Below are 23435 nucleotides of genomic sequence, written 5' to 3'. Positions count from 1 at the left end.
GAAAGACCAATTTAAATACAGGTTATTTTCGATTTTTTGTTTGGTTTACTTGTCCTTACAATGTAATAAATACAAATTCTACGATTCACGATTTGGCTGTTTGCGCATTCTATCTTTAACCTTTCAAGATGTGTACTTCGACCACTGCCACGGACGGCTCGCCAACCAATCAGTGTTTAGGATCGGTCATTCCATTAGCCGCGAGGACAAGCCATGCCTGGCCCCACTAATGGCACCCAAGTTTTTGGGAGGAGGAGACCTTTTCTCCCCCCTCGGTCCCCTCCCCCCTTCACACGTGGGCCCTTCCTCTGCCATGGCTGCTCCACATGTAAACAGTGCACTCAATTGGGAAGGATCAAAGGCGGTTTCGGGCCTATACGCCTCCAGATTTCCTGACCAAGGAAACACATTCATTAAAACTGCGGAAGTGGGCGGCGCCTGCGTGGGTTCCTTATGGGAATTTAGGACGAACGTTCCCGCTCTTAGCAATTCCAGGGTTAAAGGGGATGCGCTTGCTTTCGCTCCAGGCACTCTATAGACCGTACTCATGGGAGGAAATTAGAACGCGGTCTTTCCCACCAGCGTGGAAGCTAACCAGTCCTGGAAAGAGCAAATTCTAAAATAATGTAGCTCATCACGGATAACAGAAGGCAATAACGTGTATACAATGCAGTGTCTTAAAATAACCACTTCACAACTTTAGGGGATAATGTTTTGGACCGGTTGAAACTTTTTAACAACCACCCTTGCTTGTTTTAGAGAGAATAGCAGTCAGCATGTCTCTTTCAGGCAATCACGCTGCCGGGTACCCTTTGTTCCGGGCACATGTTTAGTCCATACCTGCCTAGATTCCCAAAAGCAAAACCCGGGCAATGAGGTCACCGATTCCCATTCCCCTTCCCCAAGACCCCGTCCACCCGACTCAACCACTTTAAGAAAAAAAAGATGGCAGCGAGGCACCAAAACACGCAAACAAAAGAAAAAGGGCAGTTTTCATTTTTTGTTTGTTTGCGTGTGTCTAGGTGTCACTCTTCACATTGGTGCAGGATAGGCTGCTAACTGTCCGCCGACCTTCAGATCTATCGCAGATCCTTAGTTTCCGCCCACACCTCGATGTAATTGCCCACAAACTGTGTGTTTGTAGTCAATCACATCGAGGCGTGGGCGGATGTCCTTGGATTGCAGGAAACCCTGGAGACTCCACGATCTTCCCCGGAGAGCCGGAGAAGAGCGTAAAAACCCTGAGTCTCTGGGGTAAACCTGGAGACTAGGCAGGTATGGTTTAGTGTGTGCTTGAGATATCAAAGAGAGAGACCCTCACTAGTTAGCACACTCCTGTCTTGTGGAGGGAACAGTACTGAGGGGATCTGTCCCAGAGTAAAGGCTCTATAGTTTGAACTCACACCTTTTAGTGCCCAAGCTCTTGTTTCCAGCGGACATCCTCTATTCACAACCAATAGTTACAGGTATGCAGTGATTTTGTCGAATTAAAAACAACAAATTCATTTTTGAACGCACCCAAAACATCTATAAAAAAAGAACGATTTTTAAAAACTATATAAATGTGGGTGGCAATAGGAATAGTTTTGGGGTGGGGAAAAGTATAATTTGTAAAAAAGGGATGGTATTTGGGGGGTAACCCTCACAAAGCAATGAAAAAAATGTGTTATTTTTTAGAAATGTTTTGTTTTTGTTTGGTAAAAAATAATTTGTTGTTTTGTGATTCTTTAAAATCACATGTAACCATAGTTACACTGCAGGACTTCTTGCTTTTGGGAAACCATACGTCACCTTTTCTGCTGTTGTCAATGGGGAGTGCAGTTGTCACGCAATACACCCCTATCGGCCTCGGTAGTGATTTGCCCCTGCCAGTCGACAGTCCTCCTGTTGGCGTTCAGGATATATTAAATCCAAGATCCAGGGACATTGGCGCTTCACTGAATAACTGACAAAATCACGGGCTTATGCAAGCATATAAGCATATACTCCGACATTTCAGCCTATGATAAACCACATACACAGGTCAAAGTGCAAAGAAAGTCATTATGGCACACATAACACACTTGGATTTTGGATTTTCATTTTTACTGAGTACACCAGTCAAACAGCAGTATCACAGAATCCTCCGACCTCGAGGCGTGCTTACATATATATATATATATATATATATATATATATATATATATATATATATATATATATATATATATATATATATATGCAATCAATGCGAGGTTCAAAATGCAATCTTAAAACAATATTCAATATTCAAATAAACATTCAATGGTCAATTGATTCATATATTTAATGTACATATTGTCCAACGCGTTTCGAGTGATACTCTTCATCAGGGGCTTGTAATCACAAGATTTCTTGTGTAGTGTCCAAAATGCTCCAATGGTCCAAGTATGTTATTCTCGTGAGGAATTCATCATACAGTCTGCTTATCTGCAGATACAATGTATACTCATCAAATGTCCTTATTAGTGGTGCGCTACCATATTGATCGGTATGGTAACAGTAGCGCCGAGCACCTCTCTTGTTGCTGTGAAAAGGGTTTTAAGATTGCATTTTGAACCTCACAGTAATTGCATATGAGAAAACTGAACTTTATTAGTTTTATTAGTGGCAGGTCTTGTTCCTCAATTGGAACCATGTACCACTATTAACTACTTGCCTTATTTAGGTTATAAAATAGTGTGCAGGGGCCTCGAGTTCCCTAATAGGGAACTTCTTTGCTTTCATTATTATTTATACAACCTAGATGCCAGAGTTGTGGTGTCACCTGAAATACATCGACAGCTTTTTCTAAGTCACACAAGATCATTTAAATTTGTGGGAAGTAAACCCACCCACTATATCATTAGTAGGGGTGCATTGTGTCAACTTAGTGTGTTCCTGTCTTAGCTACTCAGGATTTGCTAAAGTTTCACCAGGCCCTCTAGCTAGTAGCGTGGTGGAGCAGGGCAAGCTTAACTCTCAGGATGGGAGAGGGATGGTTAACAGGTGCAGGACACACTTTTTGCAAGTACCAAATGAGAGAATGTCCACACACTATATTGGTGTAAACATACACTCTTCACATAGGAAAAGGCAATAGATAAAACACTATACTAACAGGTAAGTAAACTGTACACAACTCATATGCAACACTCTATTAGGCAGGTTGCAAGTTTTCAAGAGTTTTCAAAAGTTCAAAAAGGACAGGAGCACACATTCCCACCGTCACTCGCACCCTCCAAAATAAGTCATCTGTTATACGCCGACAACCTAATCCTACTGGACCAGACCCAGATCGGCCTCCAGAGACAGTTATCCGATCTCTTGAGCTACACTGCTGAAAACAACTTAAAAATAAACAAAGAGAAAACAAAAATAATGATACTGGAAGCCGGTCAGAAGAAGAACAAATGTTCAGAAAAATTCAAATGGTTCCTTGAGAAAAATGCGATAGAGAGGGTCACCGACTACAAATACCTAGGCGTCCAGATGGACTCCTCGAAAAATGAGTCTTCTATGCAGAACGCACTTCAAATCAAATTAAAGAAACTAGCCTTTCAAGGAAAGGCTATCGATCTAAAGTTTGGAAAATTCTCTTGCATCCCTGTAATCGAATTTTACAAGAAAAAAGTTGTCCCCTCGATCACCTACGGAGCCGAGGCCATGCCAACGATTCCAGACAGAACCTGGCAAAAACTAGAAAGCATGTTCTGGAAGACGGTCCTTGGTCTGCCGAACTCCACATCAATAGCCGCAATCCGCCGGGAGCTAAGTCTAGTGTCACTAACAGCAACAGTCAACTTAAACGCTCTTAGGCTATTTAGGAAATGCATCACGGACGAGAGTGACCAAATTTACGGTCTGTTAAACAAAGAACTCCATTCTGGCAAGGTAAAAATGCTAACTATCTGGAAAGAAAAAAACATGTCCCTACTCGAGTCAGTCACGTGTTCGAAAGCTGATCTCATTACAAATCCGTTGAGAGTCTATAAGATGCTGAAAGAACTAGACTGGATTCATACTCAAGATCTAGCAACCAACAACAAACTTCTTCTCCATCTGCCTCCTTTGTTTTCCAAACTCAACGAGCCGATGCAGTACCTCCAAAAATTCCCAAGCAGGGGGGCTCGAAACTTCATGCTGAGGACTAGGTTGAACCTGCTTGAAACCAACGAAATCCGAAACATTAGAGGTTTATCAGACTCCAGCACGTGCCGATTGTGCAAAGCCAAGACGGAAACCATCCGGCATCTACTGCTGTCATGCCCGAAAACTTTAGATTTGAGATTGGCCTACGTAAAGCACCTCAGCCTAGACGAGTGTGGGTGGGACGAAGATATTTGCTGGCAAAGACTGATCGGAGGAGACCGAACCACCTGGCTCCTAGCAACCACCAAAATACTCCAACATACTTTGATGAGGATAGCGGGATGAGGGTCCCACCCTTGTGTAGTTACTGCACTTCGTTTTTTTTCTCTCAACTTTTTTTTTGTAAAGTTCTTTTGAACATATACAAATAATAATAATAATAAAAAAAGTTCAATAAATAGCCTTTCCTAGAGAATACAGTGCAGTTGCATGAAAGTGGAATGCTTTTCCTGTCTAGGGCAGTAAAGAGTTTTTAAACAGGCCAGGAGAAACCCGTTGTTCGGGTTTTGGCAATCTTTTGTAGAAGAGATACCTTTTGTGAAAATGTGCAAAAGATCCGTTTCTGAGGTTCCAGTGGAGTTTAAGCCACGAAGAACCTTGTTCAGGAAGAGGGGGGCAAACAGATGTAGACCCAGCTGAGGAAAGGGCTTGCCTGCAGCGTTGGTGAGTCAGGGTGCAGTTCCATGGGTCCTGGAAGCAGTTCTTCAGCAAGCAAATGTTTGGTTTCCAGAGGCAGTCACTTTGCATGTTGCTTGGAGACCACTGACAGTGTATTTATTTATTATTGTGTTTTGATTATAAATGCAACAAACCTTTTGCACACTTTATCAACAAAATAATAATACAATTATAATAACGCAAAACAATCTATCAGAATCATTGATTACTAGACATATAAGCGAGTGATAACAAATTCAGAAAAAATCGATTAAAATCGAGTAAAAACTTTTACATAACACATTTCACTAGACTATTAAAAGATTACACTCATACATTGTTTAAAGGAAATGAATATGGATGTTCCTCCGAATATACATTAAATGCAAAAAGGAATCACCCAAAGTGATCTTCAAAATAGAGAAATTTGGCAGAGGGCTTCACTCCACGCATGATATGCAGCTGCTGTAAAAACAACTGACTTTGCCCCAAAAATGGAGCTCCAAAAAAGGGTCGGTTTCAATTGAATCAGCACCAGTAATGCCTCAATGTAGGGCAGTGTGTAAGGAGATGGCGCGCAGACTCTGCATCCAGATTGCAGAATCGACATAGCCTCTCATTAGGAGGTAGATTTATCCAGCGACCTACGTGCTCTCTAGTGGGTAAGATGTTAAAGCGTAAATAAAGAATACATCTGCGTATTTGTGGGGAGCGTAACTTGGTTAAATAGGAGCGAGGTAGATTACGAGGAACACTCTGAGAGCTATATGCTGCATACATTTTCTTTTTTGCCAGTGAATCAATGTTAGTAAAAATGTCAAAGCCTTATGGTTTTGTTTAATAAAATGCCAGGCGCATTTGGTACCAGTACCAAATCCTGAAGCGCAATCTCGATATGCTCTAGAGGGCTTAATGCTGTCTAAGAAAGCTGCACCAAAACATTATTACCACATTCCTGAGAGTATTGTCGGCCAGATAACGGATTAATGTATTCCAAGAAGGAGGAGATGCGTAGATAGCAAGAAAGAGGTTACAGCGCTGGACAAGCCAGAGAGAGCAAATAGATGAACCTCCCAACCCTCAGCGGTGGGCCTTGACTGGCACGGAGCTCAGTTCTCCACGGACAGAACGCAGGAGCTTGCCCTCAAGTGTTTCCACCCCAGTCATCATGGGTTCCGGTAAGGCAGCAAGTCCCTAAAGTATCCCCGGCACTATACTTTTACGATACATCGATATGAGGCCCTCAATACTATCACCATCGTTTTTACATATAAAACGTTCGAGAAGCAGCCACTTCTTTAATATTTTAGATCTAATAAAATTGCCATAGAAATCTTGACAAGGAGGATAGCAGATGGGAACTCCAAAATACATATATTTATCCACAATTTCTAAGGGAAAATCATTAAACAGCCAATGAACTCTCAATTTTGTTAGATTTTCCACCAAGAATCAAAATGTTTGTTTTAGAAACGTTGACTTTAAGGAGAGAGGATCAGAATTGCTGAGAGTTTCAGCAATCATACACCGGTGTACCAGCGACCCCCAGGACCACGATTTTGGATCTTCAGGGTTAAGGGTCTGGATCAGAGGAGCGGAAAGGTTTAGCTCGCGTCGACAGTATTCAGCTTCTGAGGATGGGATCAGCTTGTGAAGACCCTCCGCCAGGATTATTGTTGAATAGACACACGGAGAGGGGCCAGTCACTGAAGAAGGACTGTGAGGAGGTGGTATTGGCAGTGTGGTTGCAGGGCAAAGGGCAGTACAGGCCCCTAGAGCTCCCAGAAGGAGAAAGATGGCACCAGCGTGCTTGCCTGTTGTCCTGGGATGAAGAAACTCAGGTCAAGATGGCACATATAGTCTTAAGGGTCTTGGCAGAGAAGGGCCTACCACTTCTGGATCTGTGAAGGCAGTCACATCGGGGCCTTCAGGGAGAAGAGCCCTTTGAGCAGAAGCAGTGATCTAGTTTTCCCTAAGAAACTATGGGATTGAGCACTGCAATTGGGTCCTTCTGAACTTCTGGAGAGGTAGAGCTTTTCCATAAGACTCTGTGGAGCGTCAAAGGATGCTGGGGCAGAGCTTTGGTCCTTCCATCCAGCACTAGGCCTTCCAGAAGAGCAGGTTTAGAGGCCCAGCAGTGGACAAGGCGATGCATGGTGTGAGATTGGACAGACCACCTCACTACAGACAAGTATCATTTAAAAAGAGGGGTGGTCGGCCACTGTGTGACCATCCCTCCAAGCACACACACATGCAGCACCCAGGAAGGGCTCGCACACACAAAGGAAGTGAATATACACTATCCTAGTGAGGCATCTACATATGCCAATGAGAACTGGTTTCAATTTCAGGCTGACTACAAAGCCCAGTCCTGCGTCCTGTGGCCAAATATGTCCACTTTCTACCATGCACACAGAGAGAAACCAGGGATAGTCACGTGAGCCCCCAGGACTTCAAGGCAAACGTAAGCAACATCCATTTTTTGAGTGGAGGGCGGAAGGTTGGGTCACAATGGAGACCAGCCAGTTAAAATGGTTTCCACGCGGTGGGTGACATATTACGAAAAGTAAAGGCCCCTACCAGCCAAGATACATGACTATCATATATAGATAAATTGTCTCGGGAGGATAGCTCAGCTGCAACGTGCTCACCTTGAAAGCAAGACCACACGGAGGAACACAGGTTTGATCCCTGGGTCCGCGCTTAGACACCGCTGGGTATTAAGCACGTTATAAATAACCTATAATATATATATATATCTATCTATCAGAGAGGGAGTAAACTATGTGGTATTTTTTGTTGGGGGGGTCATAGGAACTCTTGCTTTGCTCTTAAGCGCTGTGTAAAAAACGGAATATTGCGCTGAAGTCTGCCAGCATATTTCAGAGCCCAGTGTGCTGCTTATCATATGATATTGATATTGATATTTTATTTCCATCACACTCATACACAAGTGTTTCACTGGCACTCATTACTGGCACAGAGTTCTCTGCGCCCTACTATTCACGCACATGCCTGGTTGTATCTGAGCTACAGGATGCCCGATAGGGTGGCAGATATATGATGTAGCTCAAAAGTGCCGTTTTTATTCTAGACTTTGACATTATACACGAGCAGGGGGGGCACCTAGGCAGTCCCCCAGCGCGTGGAGGCCAAGGACACCAGCCACCCCTTCAACCGCCACCACTCTCCCTGTGCCCCTCGCGGTCAAGCCGAGTGTCCTCCTCGCTGGCTCCTGTACACACCCAGCTGACCCCCAGTCCTCCGGGGCTCTCCACCTGAGCCCCCCCACACCTTCAGGAGCGGGGAGACCGCAACCCCAGACAGAGACCTGGTACTCCCGCTGCCAATCCCCTTACACCCAGGGGCCCCGGGCGCCAGAGGCACAATACTCGTCCAAAGGGCCTGAACCAGGTCTCACACAGCCCCCCCAGGAAATCAGGCCAGCCGCGAACCGCATATAAGTCTTAATGACCAGCCCCGCCAGGAGGGTACCCTGAGCCAGGTACTAATGCAGCATCCAGATCTAGACTGCAGAGGCACAAAAGTCACTTACATCCCAAAATGCCAGTCCACACCTGACCTCATGGTCCCAGACCGCCACAGGTCGCAAGGACACCAGCGTGATAAATGGTGCTCTCCACTATGCAATGTCCAACTGTGATTGCGGATCACGTGCAGTGCCTGGAATTCTCTCTACACAGTCTCTGCCCGAGCAAGCTGCACCACCGACCTCGTCCACAGCCCCCCCTGGGGCCCCTGCCGGGCGGCCGCATGCCCCTCCACCGGCCGCCCACCCTCTTTCCCCCGGAGGCAGGTCAGCCCGGGGAGCACCAGCACAACCACACTCACAGGTCCGCCGCAGGGGAAGCACCGAACCGCTCACTCCGCCAGTCCATGGGCGCACACCGGCCACCCTCTCCAATGGCCTCGGACGTCCTCCGGCAGGTCTGCCCCCTACACCAGGCCCGGCGGACCTTCCACAAGACCAGGCAGGGATATCCAACTCCCGGCGACACCCAGAGCAGACATGGCCACCCTCCATCACTCTATTCCGCTTCAGCGGGACCCAAGTGCCGCACCACTCCAGGCTCCAGTCGGGCAGCCCCTCCCCCACGCTTCTCCCGCGCTGTCTCGGGCCGACTAACCGCCGCTCCTGATCGTCCCGAAACCACTTCCACAGGGGGCCCGGGGCTAAGACACCTCTTCACACGCCGCGTGGCCACAAAAACCTTTGCAGAGACGTCCGGATAATGCTCCAAATATACGTGGTGCTGGAGAGCCTCACAGGCTTGCGGCCATCTTTGCCGGGCTCACTAGCGCCCCCCATGCAGTTTTTATTCTAAATCACGCCATTTGCATGGAAGGGAGAGGAGGTATACGGGTTCCTGCTGTCTGGCTTTCCTTAGCACCGCTCCTCCTACAGCTTGGATGGTTTATTCAGCAATGTCTCACCTGTCTTGCCCGTTCAGACGTTTCTCAGCTGCTCTTCACATCAGAGGTTTCTCAGCTGCTCTCATCAGTTTAGAGATTTTTTTTCTTCTGTTGGATTCCTAAGGAATGTTAAGCGCCTGGGAGAAAGCTTTGTTTGGGTAAGAGATGAAACACCTGCCAGGCGCACTGTGTCAGGGTGGGAGGAATGCTATATATAGCGTATTATTTATGCCTGGCTGAAATATAGTGTTGGACCCTCAGCCTGGGGATGAGGCTGTGTAAGTTATCGGGCAGAGGAAGTAAGACGCTCGGGCGCACCCAGTGAATTGAAAGTCTTTGTCCATCGGTTGTTTCAGAACCGGATGGTGGCAACATATGTGTTGTGACGTAGGATGTCCCTGCTTGGCAGATGATGCCCTATGTCAGTAGTTGAATAAGTACAGGCCACGCCCCCGCACGGCCGAGACCCAACATACAGCATCGAGAGTCCATGGACCTCATTACGGCTTTGGCGGTAGCCATGCTGCCGCCAAAATCGGGTCCGAGTCTGGGTTCCCTGAATGGGGAATTACTGGGCCATTCTGAGTTTGGAGGGCCCGGTAATTCCTCCCTCCAGGAACCCGAGCCCGGACCTTCCCCATTCCCATTTGAGCCCCTATGGGGCTCAATGGGAGAGCGAGCAAACAACGGGCCGATTACGAGTGGCCCGTTGTTTGCTCCCTCTTCCCCTCGCGGGACCCGGTACGGATGCCTGGTTTGACCAGGCGTTCCTTACCGGGTCCCGTGAGGGAAGCTTGTAACGAGGCGGAACGGGTTTTACGGGTCCGCCTCCTTTAGCAGAGCCTGTTAACCCGTTCCGCCTCAGTTGTAATGAGGCCCCATGTCATTATTACGTCTCTCCAGGACCCCTGGAGGTGCGCCAAAAAAAGCAGATGAGGTGGGCGGCGGCAGTGTGCCCCCCCAAGGACCTTGCATCCAGGGGCGGAGCCAGCCACAAAACTTGGTGGTTGGGACCTGGATGGCAGTTTTTAAAACTAGTAGTAAGTGGGGCCATAAAACATATTTTGCTGTTGATCCCCACCTGGCGCCCTGTCGGCTGAGAAGATATTTTCCCTTCCTTTGGCCCATTAGATGCACCTTTCACCCCCATCTCACCAAAGGCGTAGCACGGATTGTGTCACACAGTTTTGTAGGGTAAGACATGAAAACAATCCATTAGATGCCAAGTCATCAACAATGCACAGGAGCATTTTAAAATACATTTTCATAATGTCTTTGCCCAGTGTATGCCAATATGCTGCAAGTGTAAAAAACATATTCATACTGATTGTGCCCAAACATGTCCATTCTGGTGCTCCTATATATGCCAGTATTCCCACATCAGAAAATACCCATGTTTGCTTTGCCCATTATGCCAGTAATGATACCATAACAAAACATGCGCTTGCTGGCTCTGCCAATATATGCTGTATCATCACGTCAGAACATGCCCTTAATGCCAGTTGAAAAAAAAACAATGCCACAGTAAGAAAACATGCCTTTGCTGGTTAACTGCTCCAATAGCTCAGCGAGTTGAGCCTTTGCTGCTGCAATCTGTGTGTGATCTACTGGACACAGCTTCAAATCCCAGCAAGGCCCTCTCAGCATTGCATCCTTCTGAGATTGATAAATGAGTACCAACTTTGGTTGGGTGATCATTTGATATAAATATGTTCTCTGTACAATGCTTTGGTGAAAGCACTATACAAATAACAGATCATTATCATTACACAAATCTCCCTTATGAAAACACTCATCATGTTGTATTTGCCCACAAATGCCAGTAGAACATGTCATGCAACAGTAAGAAACATTGCCTTATGGGCTGCACAAAGGTTCCAGCGCCCCCGCCACCCCGCGGCCTATCTAAGAACACTTATCATTTTGACTTTGACCTTAGGCTCTGTTTAACAATGCCATGCCACAGTAAAGAAACATGCCCTGCCCCATGTAAAAACACTCACAAATCTAGCTTCATCATTAATGTGAGTACAACATTCAATGCCCCAGTAGGACCCAGTCAGCCCCATTGCAGTACCCTTCCCCTACTGCAACCCCTCCTTCACTTAATAACACTCAAATTGGCTTTGCTTTGCCCAAAAATGCCAGAAAACATGCTATGCTCCTGGCAAAAAATGTTCATGCTCCAATGCCTGCGCCAGGCTCGGACTGGCCTATAGGGCAATGCTCGAAACAAAAATGCAAAATGCTTGTGTGGCCCACTTGTTTTGGCCAATGTGGGCCAGTTTGATGATTTACTTCCCTATGTGGCTAGTAGTTTTGACCAGTGTTGCTGGATAGATATTGTTTAATGGCCAGTTTCCATCACATTGTATCCAAATTCTCTCCCTTGGGTACTATACAACAGTCTGTCACAAAAGGAATGAATTGCCATTAGCAACTGAGGGCCACTTTTTCATTGGTGCCCGAGACAATGCTATACCCCAGCCCGCGCGTGCACGCGCTCGCGCACAGAGACCCTATACAGCTTCTGACATTCACAGTGCATTCTCATTCACATGCACACTCGCGCCCATGTGCAGCATTCATACTGCATGTATTCATATGCATGCACTTAGACACCCCCTCACATACAAAGATACATACACGCACATACACACACCTTCACATGCATTCATAGATATATACGTGCATACAATCCACACAAACACAAAAACAAAAACACGCTGTTTTTCTCTTACCTGTTTCACTCTATACCCTCTCGGGCCCTTCCCTGTCTAAGCCTCGGCCCCTGACAGCCTATTTAGTTAAACAAAGCAATGCTAATCATTGGGGGCATGGGCCAACTAAACGTTGAGCCCAGCAGTTAAGCCTTTAGCTTCCATACAGGGGTCTATTGACAGCATCCCCAGGGGTGGCATTTATCCTCAGCACGTTTGCTGATGCCTCAGATACGGTAAAAGACTATTTTCTCCCACTTGGAGAGCTGGTGTATTTACTTACTTTTAAAGTGTAAAAGTATGTTAAAGTAAGTAAATACACTGCTCTCTGAGGTGACAAATGTGACAGCTTTTTGCCTTCTGAGCCTTGGCTGGGCCTCACAGCATAATGATGACTGCTACATCAAAGTGGGAGGGCTTCAGCCCTCCCAAGCCCATGCCTAGCGCCGCCCATGCTCGCATCCCATCGAGGATAGAGGCCTCGAGTGTCCTGTACCCTCGGCAGAACCACGGTTGAACCAAGTTGCCGGAGGGGGTTGGCCCACGGTCAGTGGGCAAGGTTAACACATTGCTCCCCGCGGGTGGTGGGTGGAGCTAGAAATCACCACGCCCGCACAGGCAAGTGCTGTGTCAGCAATTGGAGCCTGTCGGTCGTGCCCTGCTGCCACGTGGCCATGGCTGGCAGGCGTATGATCTGGCGACTCTAGTGACTCAACGGCCCCTCATGTGGCAAGGAAGCTTTGCCATGAAGGAGGGGTCAGAGCCTGGCAATAGGGATCTGGGGTTGTCATTTGGCAGCCCTAGTCAGGGTGGTCGTCGTGCCTCTCTCTCTCTCTCTGCGGACTCACCTGCAACTGTCTTCCGTGCGCTGCTTGCGGTACCAGCTAGAGGCCTGTTCAGGGTGCTCGCACTTCATTGAAGGGTTAGGAATGAATTTAGCAGATGGGGAAGATGATGGGTTATCCTCCAGGACTTCTTCTGGTTCACACTGGACTACTGGTCGTTTGGATGTCCCTCGGGGTGGACATCACAGAGGTTTCGCAGGAAATCCTGTGACCGAATTTGTTGTCTCTGGTTCTCCTGCGACCCTGGGCCCACGGTGGGATATGTGGTTGGAGCGACTGGAGATGTTCTTCGCGATGGCGAAAGAGACAGATGATGGTGCTATGAGAATGATGCTGTTGTTCTATGCTGGGAGCGAGGTACACAAGATCTTAAAAACTCTGCAGATGAGAGGCAACGCTTATGAGGATGTGGAGCCAACATCCTGAGTTGTGCAGAGGGGGGCTACCTCATGATTAGCCGTGCCCAGCCGCTGGGGAAACCTGTGACCAATGGGGCAAACCAAATCATTTTGCCAGGCTGTGCTGTGCCGCCTGGCGTGTTGTGCAGCCCAGCCGACCGCCGCTGACACCGCCACACCCTTGCGACAAAAACGACAGAGGGTCAGCGCTATCGAGGCTGGAAGGGCGGCCAACATTGAAGAAGCATTCTTTGTCTCGGCAATCGGCCTGCGTGGTAAGGGATATCGCCACAAGCCTCCCTGCTCAGTGTCTATTTGGTCCACATCCATGCCTTCCATCCGTGACGTCAGTAAACGTCATGCCTTCGGTGCAGTTCCGCAAGCTGAGTACTTCCCCAAAGCTAGTAGCATCTTGGATCTGCATTTTCGTGTAAGCATGGTCTACGCTGCTGCTGTCGGAGGGGTTGTGCCACAATTGTGTGGTGCATGACCAGGTGTCCATCCCTGCTCTGTTCTTCGTGACGCGGGTGGCCAAAGACATTCTGCTCAGTTGCTCCATGGTGCAGGATCTGGACGTTGTACGTTTGCCATTTGAAATTTACCATCTGGACGTTGACAACATTGTGGAAAAGTTTCAGGTACTCTTTGATGGCATCGGTTGCCTCAAAAGGTAGGAGGTGAGGCTGCATGTGGACAGGTCGGTGCAGCTGGTGACACTCCGCTACAGAAGAATCCAGTTCCATTTGCACAAGAAAGTGGAGTAAGAAATGGTGCGGCTGGAGCAGCCAGAGATAATTAAGAGGGTGGATGGTCCCACACCATCGGTATCACCCATCATAGTGTCCGTTAAACCCAAGTGTCCGGATGAGGAGTGTGGACATGAGGCCAACCCAAAGGGCCATTAGCAGGGGAGGCAACCCCACTCCAACCCTCAATGACATCCTGACAGATCTGCAAGGGACCAAGGTCATCTCGATATTGGCATGAAATCCAGATATCACCAGGTACCGCTACACATGGACTCAAGACCCATCAAAACAATTATTTTGCACATTGGGCTCTTTAGTTACAAGAGGTGCAGCTTCGGGGTCTCCTTCGCTGCTTAAGGTTGCCAGCACATGTTCAGGGGTGTGTTGGCAGGCCTTCCAGTGACAATGTCCTCATCTGTGTGGGCTCTCACAAGGAGCACATGAAGCAGTTAACAGCGGTGCACCAACGTGTAGCACAACATGGACTGACACTCAACAGGAGAGTGTTGGATCCTGCAGTCCCGTGCAAATTATTTTGGTTTTGTTTTCTATGAGGAGAGGCTCTTTCTGGATCCCAGGAAGGTCTGGGACATCAATGAAGCATTGACCCAGGTCTCCTAGTCAGAGATGAGGAACTTTATGGAGATGCTAAACAATTGTGGATGTTGTAACCCCAACCTAGCTATGCTGACAGAGCCGCTGAGGACCTCACTAAGAAGGTCCAGGACTGGCGGTGGGGTCAGAGGGACCAGGATGTGTTTGTCACTACCAAGGTGGCCCTGGTCACGGAGAACTCTATGGCCTACTTCATCCTGACGAATGCCACTGTATTGGCGGTGAAGGCCAACTTGGTGGGGCTTGGGGTTTGCTACTGCAGGTGGATCACCAAGGAGATAGGCGACAGGTGGCGTATGCAAGCAAAGCCCTCACTGACACCGAATGCAGGTACTTGCAAATAGAGGGAGAAGCACTGGAAGTCCTGTGGGATTGCCGGCACTTCCACCTTTGCATCTACGGACACCCAGTGAATGTTTTCACAGATCACAAGCTGCTAATTCCCAGCATGCTGGCTTTGGCAACCCAGCCCCTTTTCAGGCTAGAGCGTTGGCTCCTGCAACTCCAGGAATATGGGGTGACGCTGCTCTTTGGGGTTGTTACAGATAACCTTGCTGACTACCTGTCGCTGTACCCTTGTCAGCAAGACTTTGTGGATCATGAGATTGACGAGGATGCAGAGGGGTTCGTACGTATGATTACAAGGGTGGCAGTGCCCAAGTCCATGTCCTTGGATGATATTGCAGATGCCATGCACCGGGATGATGGCTTTAGGACCCACTTGTGCAGCTGCAGGCAGGCCATTGGAAGGAGTTTCTCTCAGCCACTCAGTACAGGACGCCAGAGGCTCGGCGGGTTTTGCAGGGACTGTGAAAGCTGAGAGGGCAGCTGTCAGTTGGCCCCAAGGGGTGCTCCTCTGGGGATCGCAGCTGGTCATCCCTCTCGAGCTGCAAGGGCAGGTGCTAGATTTTGCCCATGTAGGCCACCAAGGAGCCAGCAATACAAAGCTGCGACTCCCCGAGAATGTGTGGCTCCCAGACCTAGAAAATAAGGTGGATGACGCTCTCAGCCGTTGTGTCTGGGGTCAAGCGACAAGACCTGTTGTGAAGGAACCGGCCATTGCATCTCCAGAAAGGGTGATGGTGCCCTGGAGCGCACTCAGCCTAGATTTTGCAAAAGTGTATCAATCACAACATTAACAAATGCTGACCAGTGAGTTCTCAAGGTACCCGGTGCCGCAAATTGTGGACTCCATGGCAGCAGCTGAAGTGATTCAATTTCTGGAGGAGCTATTTGTGAAACACGGGATCCCGTAGTTGGTGAGGTCAGACAATGGCCCACCTTTTCAGGGTGAGGAGTTTGTGAGGTTCCTACGGTTCTATGGGATCGCTCACCGATGCATCCTGCCCTGTCAACAAAGCGTTTCGTATTGCTGTAGATGAGGAACATTGCCTTGAGGATGCCCTGATGTCCTCTCCCAGGGTCTCGGGAGGATAGCTCAGGGGCAACGTGCTCACCTCGGAAGCAAGATGACGCAGAGTCCCACAGGTTCGATCCCCAGGTCCGCGCTTAGAAACCTCTGGGCATTAATTACGTTATAAATAACCTATCATATCATATCATATATGACGATGACACATACCATGACAGGTGTTACCCCAGTGGAGGCCCTTCTGGGGTGAATGGTGCACTCCCTCATTCCCAACCATATGTCAGGAGGCTGGCAATGCCGAATCCAGAGGTGCCCTGAGATGCCAAGAAGAGGACCAATGCCTGGGAGTCCAGGGGAAGGCACCTGGAGGAGGTGCCCATCAAAGTAGGGGATGTGGTTCTCTCGCACAGAAGAAATCCTTGGCACAAGCTGCGCTTGCCGCATGAGACCCGTCCCTGGATGGGGACCTGGAAGCGAGGGTCCATGATCCGGTGGAAAGAGGAGGAAAGTCCCTCACCCGGAATTGCAGTTGGTTGCAAACCGAGTTGGCTGGCATGACCAAGAGCCCCGTGGTGCACTTGAACCCAAGGGAAACCCAGTATCTCTACCGGGGGAGTATGTGGGTCAGGATGCCAGTGACGAGGGTGAAGATGCTGATCTTGGACACAGGGAGCCACTGGAGACTCGATATCTTCGGAGGCTGGAGTGAAAGCCGCCGGTACGGTTCTGTGTCTATGTGCTGGAGTAACGGCATAGACATCTGGCCTGCAGGTAGTGGGACGGGTGCAGTCACTATTGTTGTTTGGTTATTAAAGGTTGAAAGGGATGTTGTGATGTAGGACGCCCCTGCTTGTCAGGTGACGTCCTATGTCAGTTGTTGAATAAATACTGGCCACGCCCCCGAACGAGCCAAACGCACCATCGAGAGTCTGTGCTGTTATTGCGGAACTCCAGGACCCCTGGAGACTCTCCTACAATATGCATTTTTTTTTAGTTTTATTTAAGAGTAATGTCTCTTGTCAGACGCTCTCCAGTCTTTTGGTGCTAAATAGTGCATTGCTGTTTCATTTTGGCAATAAAAATGAACTATGGGAAAGTAATCTAAACAAAGAGTTGTCTCTGAAGAAACTGATCCTTCATTCGTTTTTCGTAAGTGTAGGGTTCCTATTTTCTTTTGTTTAGGTCTGTTTCACTTTCCTTTTCTTTCAAAATAAAACCTGTCTAATCTGAAACTGAAATGGAAATTCAGCTTCGCCAGGCCTGAAGTAGTTCAACTAAAGCGGGGAAGGGGAGGCTCAGTGTGTGTGTGTGTGGTATCCCCACTTTAGGAGGCAGAGGCATGGCTGGGGTATGCCAAAGAAACCTATAGGGGTATGCGTGATAACAGTGCAAAGTAGGGCTGCAAGAGACGGTTCATCTTATCACTTTGTGGCCTGACTACAGTCTGTCTACTATGTCTGTTTCAGTGCTAGCTGAAGAGATGCATTCATAGGCCCTATGATGATCTGCTAGGCATGGCCTATGTTCTGTATGCTCAAGGAGTATGAAGTAATTCCAGCCTTCTCATTTCCTTAGTCTGCCAATTATCCAATCTTTTACTCAGCGACGTCAGAGGGATGTCATGGGGGAGGCGATACAAGTAGGGCAGTGCTTCCTCCAGCCATTATTGGAAGAAGGGGGTTAGGGTGTAAGGACACCAGGGACAAGGAGGATATCACCCCGGCCTGTGTGGGTCACATCAGGGTAGAAGATCCCATCCAAGGATGGAAGGCTTTGAATGAGCACCCAGCACCGTGACAAAGACCCTTTCACTCATACTCCCAAAAGGATCTCTGCTAGACTAAAAAGGGAGTTCAGGGGTTCCATGGAACAGCCATTATGAAAGGCATGCGTTTGTTCTGAATTGTACTGCAAGGCCAGGAACCTGCTATTTGCAAGCTCCGGCTCCAGAAATGACTGCAAATGCTATCCCAGGATTTGCACCCCTTAAAACGTGCCATCCGTCTAATAACTACATATACAGTCCTGCTGTTTCCTATGAGTACATGCTGTGGATGTCTCGCAATTCTCTTTACCATGAGCAAGTGGTATGCATGGAGTCCACCTACACAAGGCCCATCTCCCAACAATTTGCTTTTTTGCATTCCTATTTTTGTTGCTTTGGAGGATCTTGTCCCTTTTTCTTCTTACCGAATTCTAATCTTCTCCATACATGTTGCCGTGCATTGGTGAACTTGGCTAGAGCTGTTACAGAAGCCTTGGGATTGCACGCCTAGTAAGAAGGAAGTGTCATTGGTGGTGACAGTCAGCGCATGCCAAAATCAGGTACACAAAAAGCTGCACTTATAAACGGATTTTCCCCAAATGTCTTATTGTATTTATTTTATTTGACACTTATATAGTGCACAAAACCCAGAGGTATCTAGGCGCTTTAATTTACGAATAAGGTAACAGTAAGTGCTTCCGGATACAGAAAAGGAAGCGTAAAGTCTTGCCTAAAAGAACACCACTGGCTGTAGAATCTTGGTTGTGATCTCAAACTAAAACACAGGTAAATCTTTGTATTCATTTTCTTTTTATTAAACTTGAATTTTTGCATGGTCTTCTCACCAGTCATGTGGCCTAGAACCTGGCAGATTCTGTTCCAAGGCAACCAGATCTCAGGTCTTTCATTTTAACTCAGTACCTTTTACATCTGCAAAGGAACAAATATCGATCAGTGGGCATCCCTCCCCCCACCCCCCTGCTCCCCGACTTCATCTGGGGCGATTTGGCAAATGGCGTTTGACGGGATCAGGAGTTTGGGTTTGCAGCAATCTCACAGGGTCACAGACAGATCCTTGCTTTTGGTTTGCCTTCATGGTGGTTGTGCTCTGGTGCATTGCATAGTCTCTCCTGGGAGAACCTGTGGTGGTGGCTGACAGACTTCTTCTTGCTGGAATTCTTCTCAACCTGGTGCATTTTCCCGCAGTGGTCTTTCCCAGGCTCACCCGGCATACCTTAGGGTGGTGCAGAGACGGCTTCGAATCAGGGGAGATTTGCCCATTTCTCCATTTCTCTGCCTCAAGAAGGAGCGAGGAGCGGCCAGGCTCTCAATTATCTTTGTTTATCAAGGACATCTATTCAAAAGTCAGATTCCTCATAAAGCACAATAAATATTAGAGCCAGATGGTTACATCATACTAATTCCCAAACTGAAGGTGAACCTGGTCCTTTTTAGTAGGAACTATAAAGGGCCACGGTAGAGTGATGTTTCCAGGAGCAGACATTGCAGAAGTTATGATCACGTGCCAGGAAGTTGGACCTGGAAGTGGTTCTTCAGTAAGGTGGTCCCCGTAGTCTTTGCCTTGCTGTAACACGCTACTTGTGTGTGTTGACTGAATGTCATGTTCCATGAAGGTCTGCATGCTCATTTTAGATCAAACATTTTCCCAATCTAGAAATCGCCTACCTGACCTTATCCTCAACCCCTGTCTTTTACCACCCGAATCTTTTTTCAGCCATTCAAGTTTGTTTTTATCAAGGACTGACCGGCCAAGTCAGTTTGACATGTAAATTCTGTCTGGTACATCGCTTGCAACCAGCTCCTGCTTGAGCGAACCGATTTATACACATTCTTTAAAGACTGAAGTCAACATTTGCCCGCTCTCACCTATGGTTGTCATGGTTCCCATATGGCTTTGCATGTACCTCGAGGCAGCTGCGCAGGGAGACACCTCGAAACATTTGTTTTAAGCATCACATACTTTTTAATGTACAACTGAAATAAATGAGTGTTAGCAATTGACTTTGAACAGACTCACCTTGCTCAGGCTGCATCCAGGTGATTAGGTGTTCCTCACAACTCCATCCACAGCCTTTGCACACTGTGAGGCTGAGGGTGCAGGGCTGTGGAGACCGCAGGGTTGTAGGGCTCTGTATCCTTGTGACGCAACTTTGCAAGTGCAAATGTGCAAAAATGTGCTCGCCCATATGGCACACCCGAGAGCGGCATAACATGAGACTGTCCGATTGTCAAGTGGCTACCCCTGTGCCGCTGAAGCAGCGGCCTTGACACTGGTCCTCTCTCAGTTGAGAGCTGGCTGAACATATTACATACCATTGTAAACAAAGTAGTAATGGTGGGGAAATTGATGGGAGAAGGTGGATAAGGTAAGGGGGTGAAATCTGAGAAGAAGAGTGTCATTTCACCAAAATCGTAGCAGTGGTCGAAGTGTATGAAAAGAAGTAGTGGAATTATGTTCCCTGCTGGCCTGCCCCCGCTCGCCACAAACCCTGTCATCACACACCCTCCCTCCCACACACAAAACAAACCCCCAAACAAATGCGCCTGCTGTTTAAGGGAACGTTGAGTGCATTGCACTGAAGTGCAAGTTTCAACTGCTTCCTACACGTGTATTTTAAAATGAAAACAATTCAGTAGCGGTTTCTTTTTAAAATAAAAGTATAGGAACAGTAAAACTTAATTTAACAAAGTAGAGGAACTCTGTTCCCAACCGCTCCCGCCCACTTCGACCATTGAGCGGTAGGTGTGACCTCACACACCCAATCACATCAAGATGACATCACAGGAAGTAACTTGATAATTGACCCTGGTGACTTCGGATGAAGTTTGTGAGGAATTCAATCATCCGCATGGGAAGTGTGCGCACTGCTGGGCTTTTTTGAAGTTTTATAATTATAATGAATGATGGGAGATCAACCTTAGAAAATGTGTGGGGCTAACCAGCACACATTTTCCCCGCATAAAAAACACAAAGTCAAGTGTACTCCGGGGGGGGACACAGACTACAGGTGTAGTCCTCCCTGTCACGTTTAGCTGGAATGTGACATCCACAAGTACATCAAAGCATCTCTGAAGGGGGAAGGCAACACCTTCCTCTGGCCATGACCAGCCTAATTAAAATATTAAAGGCTCCATGGAACCACCCTGCCTATTGTTAATTCTGTGTGGTGACAGCACATACTGATGAGCGTTAATTGAAGCAAGCCTACGAAGAGGCCTGTTCACAGAACTAACAAAGGGCAGGAAACCCCAACACCTCTTTGATATGCAATGTGTCAACGTGAAGCTAGCTCCCACACCTCTGTATGAAGGGCAGTGAATACCATGTCTGAGACAACTGTTTACAGTAGGCAACCCCTGCAGGGAACCCCATTTCAGACGGAAGAAGTATGTTATTTGATGGAGAAAGAAAGTCTGTTTTCTACACAAACTTCAAGGGAACCTGCACTTTGATCAGTAGTTACAGAGAGCACAATTAACCAGAGAGACACTTTGATCCACAAAAGACAGGAAGATGGGTGGGACTTAGTAGTATATGTTGCCCCCCTTACCTTTCCATTTGAATAGCACTCTGGTTATGACCTCACGCATAACGGCCGATTGCTGGTGGACACCCAGATTGGCTCATTAAGGTAAGCCTAGCATGCACCAATTACTGGGGCCCATTTGGCTTTAAAAGAGGGCCGAGCCCCTCACTTAGCAGATCACACAACGACTTTGAAAGGAGCAAGAATAAGGACTCATTTGGACCCTGGCTGAAGATACAGTCTGCCTTACAGTTTCCGCCAGTGAGGGAAGGCCAGGATTTCCAAGAGGGAAGCAAGATCCCTCCTCTAAACATCTCCCAGTGACAATGGAGTAACTTTACTGAAAATGATGGGGGGACATAACATCTGAAGAAAAGGTGCCCCAGACAAATGAATGGGGACAAAATGGTGTGCCATGAAAGTTGGGTGGGACAAACACCCCTGTCCCCCCTAAAATTACGCCATGCCCAGGGAACAGAGGGAGATACCTGACTCAGAGGACCCATCCAGCAGCTCTAGAACTGGACCCAGCCAGCACACGGCATGCCCTGCTAGGTGCTGCCAGCAAGCTTCCTAGGTGGGAAGGGCCGGAGAGTCTCTGGACATAGAACAAGGCAGTTGCCTGCTGACACCCTCTTGAGCTTTGGGCCATTCGCCTTGAAAGGATACGAGCCCTGCGAAGAAGCTAGGTGGAGTGCCACACAAGCAGCATCCAGCGTCCATCTTTTTAGGAACAATTTCGAGACAGTCACGCCGTTGTCACCAGTGCCGTCCGAGAAGCCTTGACCAGTATTCAAGATCCACCAACCAGCACAGAGACGATTCTTGGCCCTGAGCCGCCGTGCCATACAGCCTGCAGGCATCCGTCCAGCTTTGCTTGCCGAACTGCCTGCCACCTGGTACCCCCAGTTGTCTCCCACCACTAACTCTGTCTCACGGGCTGTGAAGCGCCTTGGAACTGCCTCGATGCAGTCGAGCATCAAGTACTTCTTCAGCACCAGGTACTTTGTGTTTCTGTCCCTCCGGTCTTTCTCCAGAGGCCCCTAGTGACATTTACGACCCCTTGCTCCCTTGGTGCTAAACCAAAATACCTTGAACAGTTAAGACTGATTGCTTTACTGACTAGCCTCCTGTCAATATCCAGTGTGCATCCCTTTCATTCGTGAAACTGTCTGTCCTCTGTGTTCCTTTACAGGGTGGGTTGTATTTGTATTGTGCTAGAAATGTCTGTTGTAATAATACCAATAAAGTAGATATGTTTATACAACCTTGACTGGACAATCCCTTTTATCATTGGGTAATAATCGTATTTTTGCTGTGTTGCAACTAACCGACGATCCACAACCTTGCATAGATAAGCCTTCTGTTCAGTCCACGTTACCAAAATTGGAAAAAGGAGGTTTATAATTTACTTGTGTTTCTAATCTGTTCGGATCCCTTCTGGTGTTCTAGAGATGTGGGGCTGATTGACGGTTTAGAAAACGATATTCATCCCTGGACCACTGGTGCCCCGGAAGTTGATTCGTCACAAAGTGGCCATGCAGAGTAACACGACGTTGGTCCGTGGAAGTCCTTTTTGCCACGGCCCTGATGCACACTCAGCCCTCCGTTTTGTTTGGAGAGCTTGCTATCTTGTGCTTGCCTGCTCCTGCTGAGTAGCTGCTGGTCCCAGTGAAGAAGCATGCACAAGGCAATGCATTGCCCCGGGAGCCCACAATTCAGATGTGCCTGGGAACTGCTCCGGGGGAACGCAGCCCCGCCCCCGAGCCAGCAGTTACAGTACAGTTACTGTTCACACGGCATATTGATATTAAGTTTCAGATAATGAAAGCACCATCAAAGTTTCATTAGGGGCTTCTCTGCTGCTTAAATTATTTAGCACGCAGTCAACACTATTTTCTTGGAGGTATGAGCGGAGCTTGGAAGGGCAGGGGCCGTGGATGGATTGGTGGAAAGAAAGACAAATGATAAAAAGGAAAGCGGTTTTTGGAGGATCCCAGGGAGAGATTGCAGTAAACTGGCTCCCCAGAGCCCTTATTTATAGCCGGAGTGGCCGACCCCGAGCATGCAAGGGGCAGCCTGGCATCCAGAGCCCCTGACATGCCTGCCATTCCTGCGGGTAGCGCGGCCGCATTTAGTCGGCTACTTGCAGCAGCTGTTGACAGCAGAAGAGGGCACTCTGT

The 23435-nt window shown here is 48.0% G+C and overlaps 1 protein-coding gene across 3 annotated transcripts in view; it reads left to right on the top strand.

Annotated features, from left to right (window-relative positions):
* Positions 1-23435, top strand: part of PALM2AKAP2 (PALM2 and AKAP2 fusion) — a 1039983-nt gene that overhangs the window by 111381 nt on the left and 905167 nt on the right. The window lies entirely within an intron of this gene.

This window comes from Ambystoma mexicanum, chromosome 6q, assembly GCF_040938575.1.
Source record: "Ambystoma mexicanum isolate Mex_15411 chromosome 6q, UKY_AmexF1_1, whole genome shotgun sequence".
NCBI classification, from domain to species: Eukaryota; Metazoa; Chordata; class Amphibia; order Caudata; family Ambystomatidae; genus Ambystoma; species Ambystoma mexicanum.
This window is presented reverse-complemented; position numbering and strand designations above follow the sequence as displayed.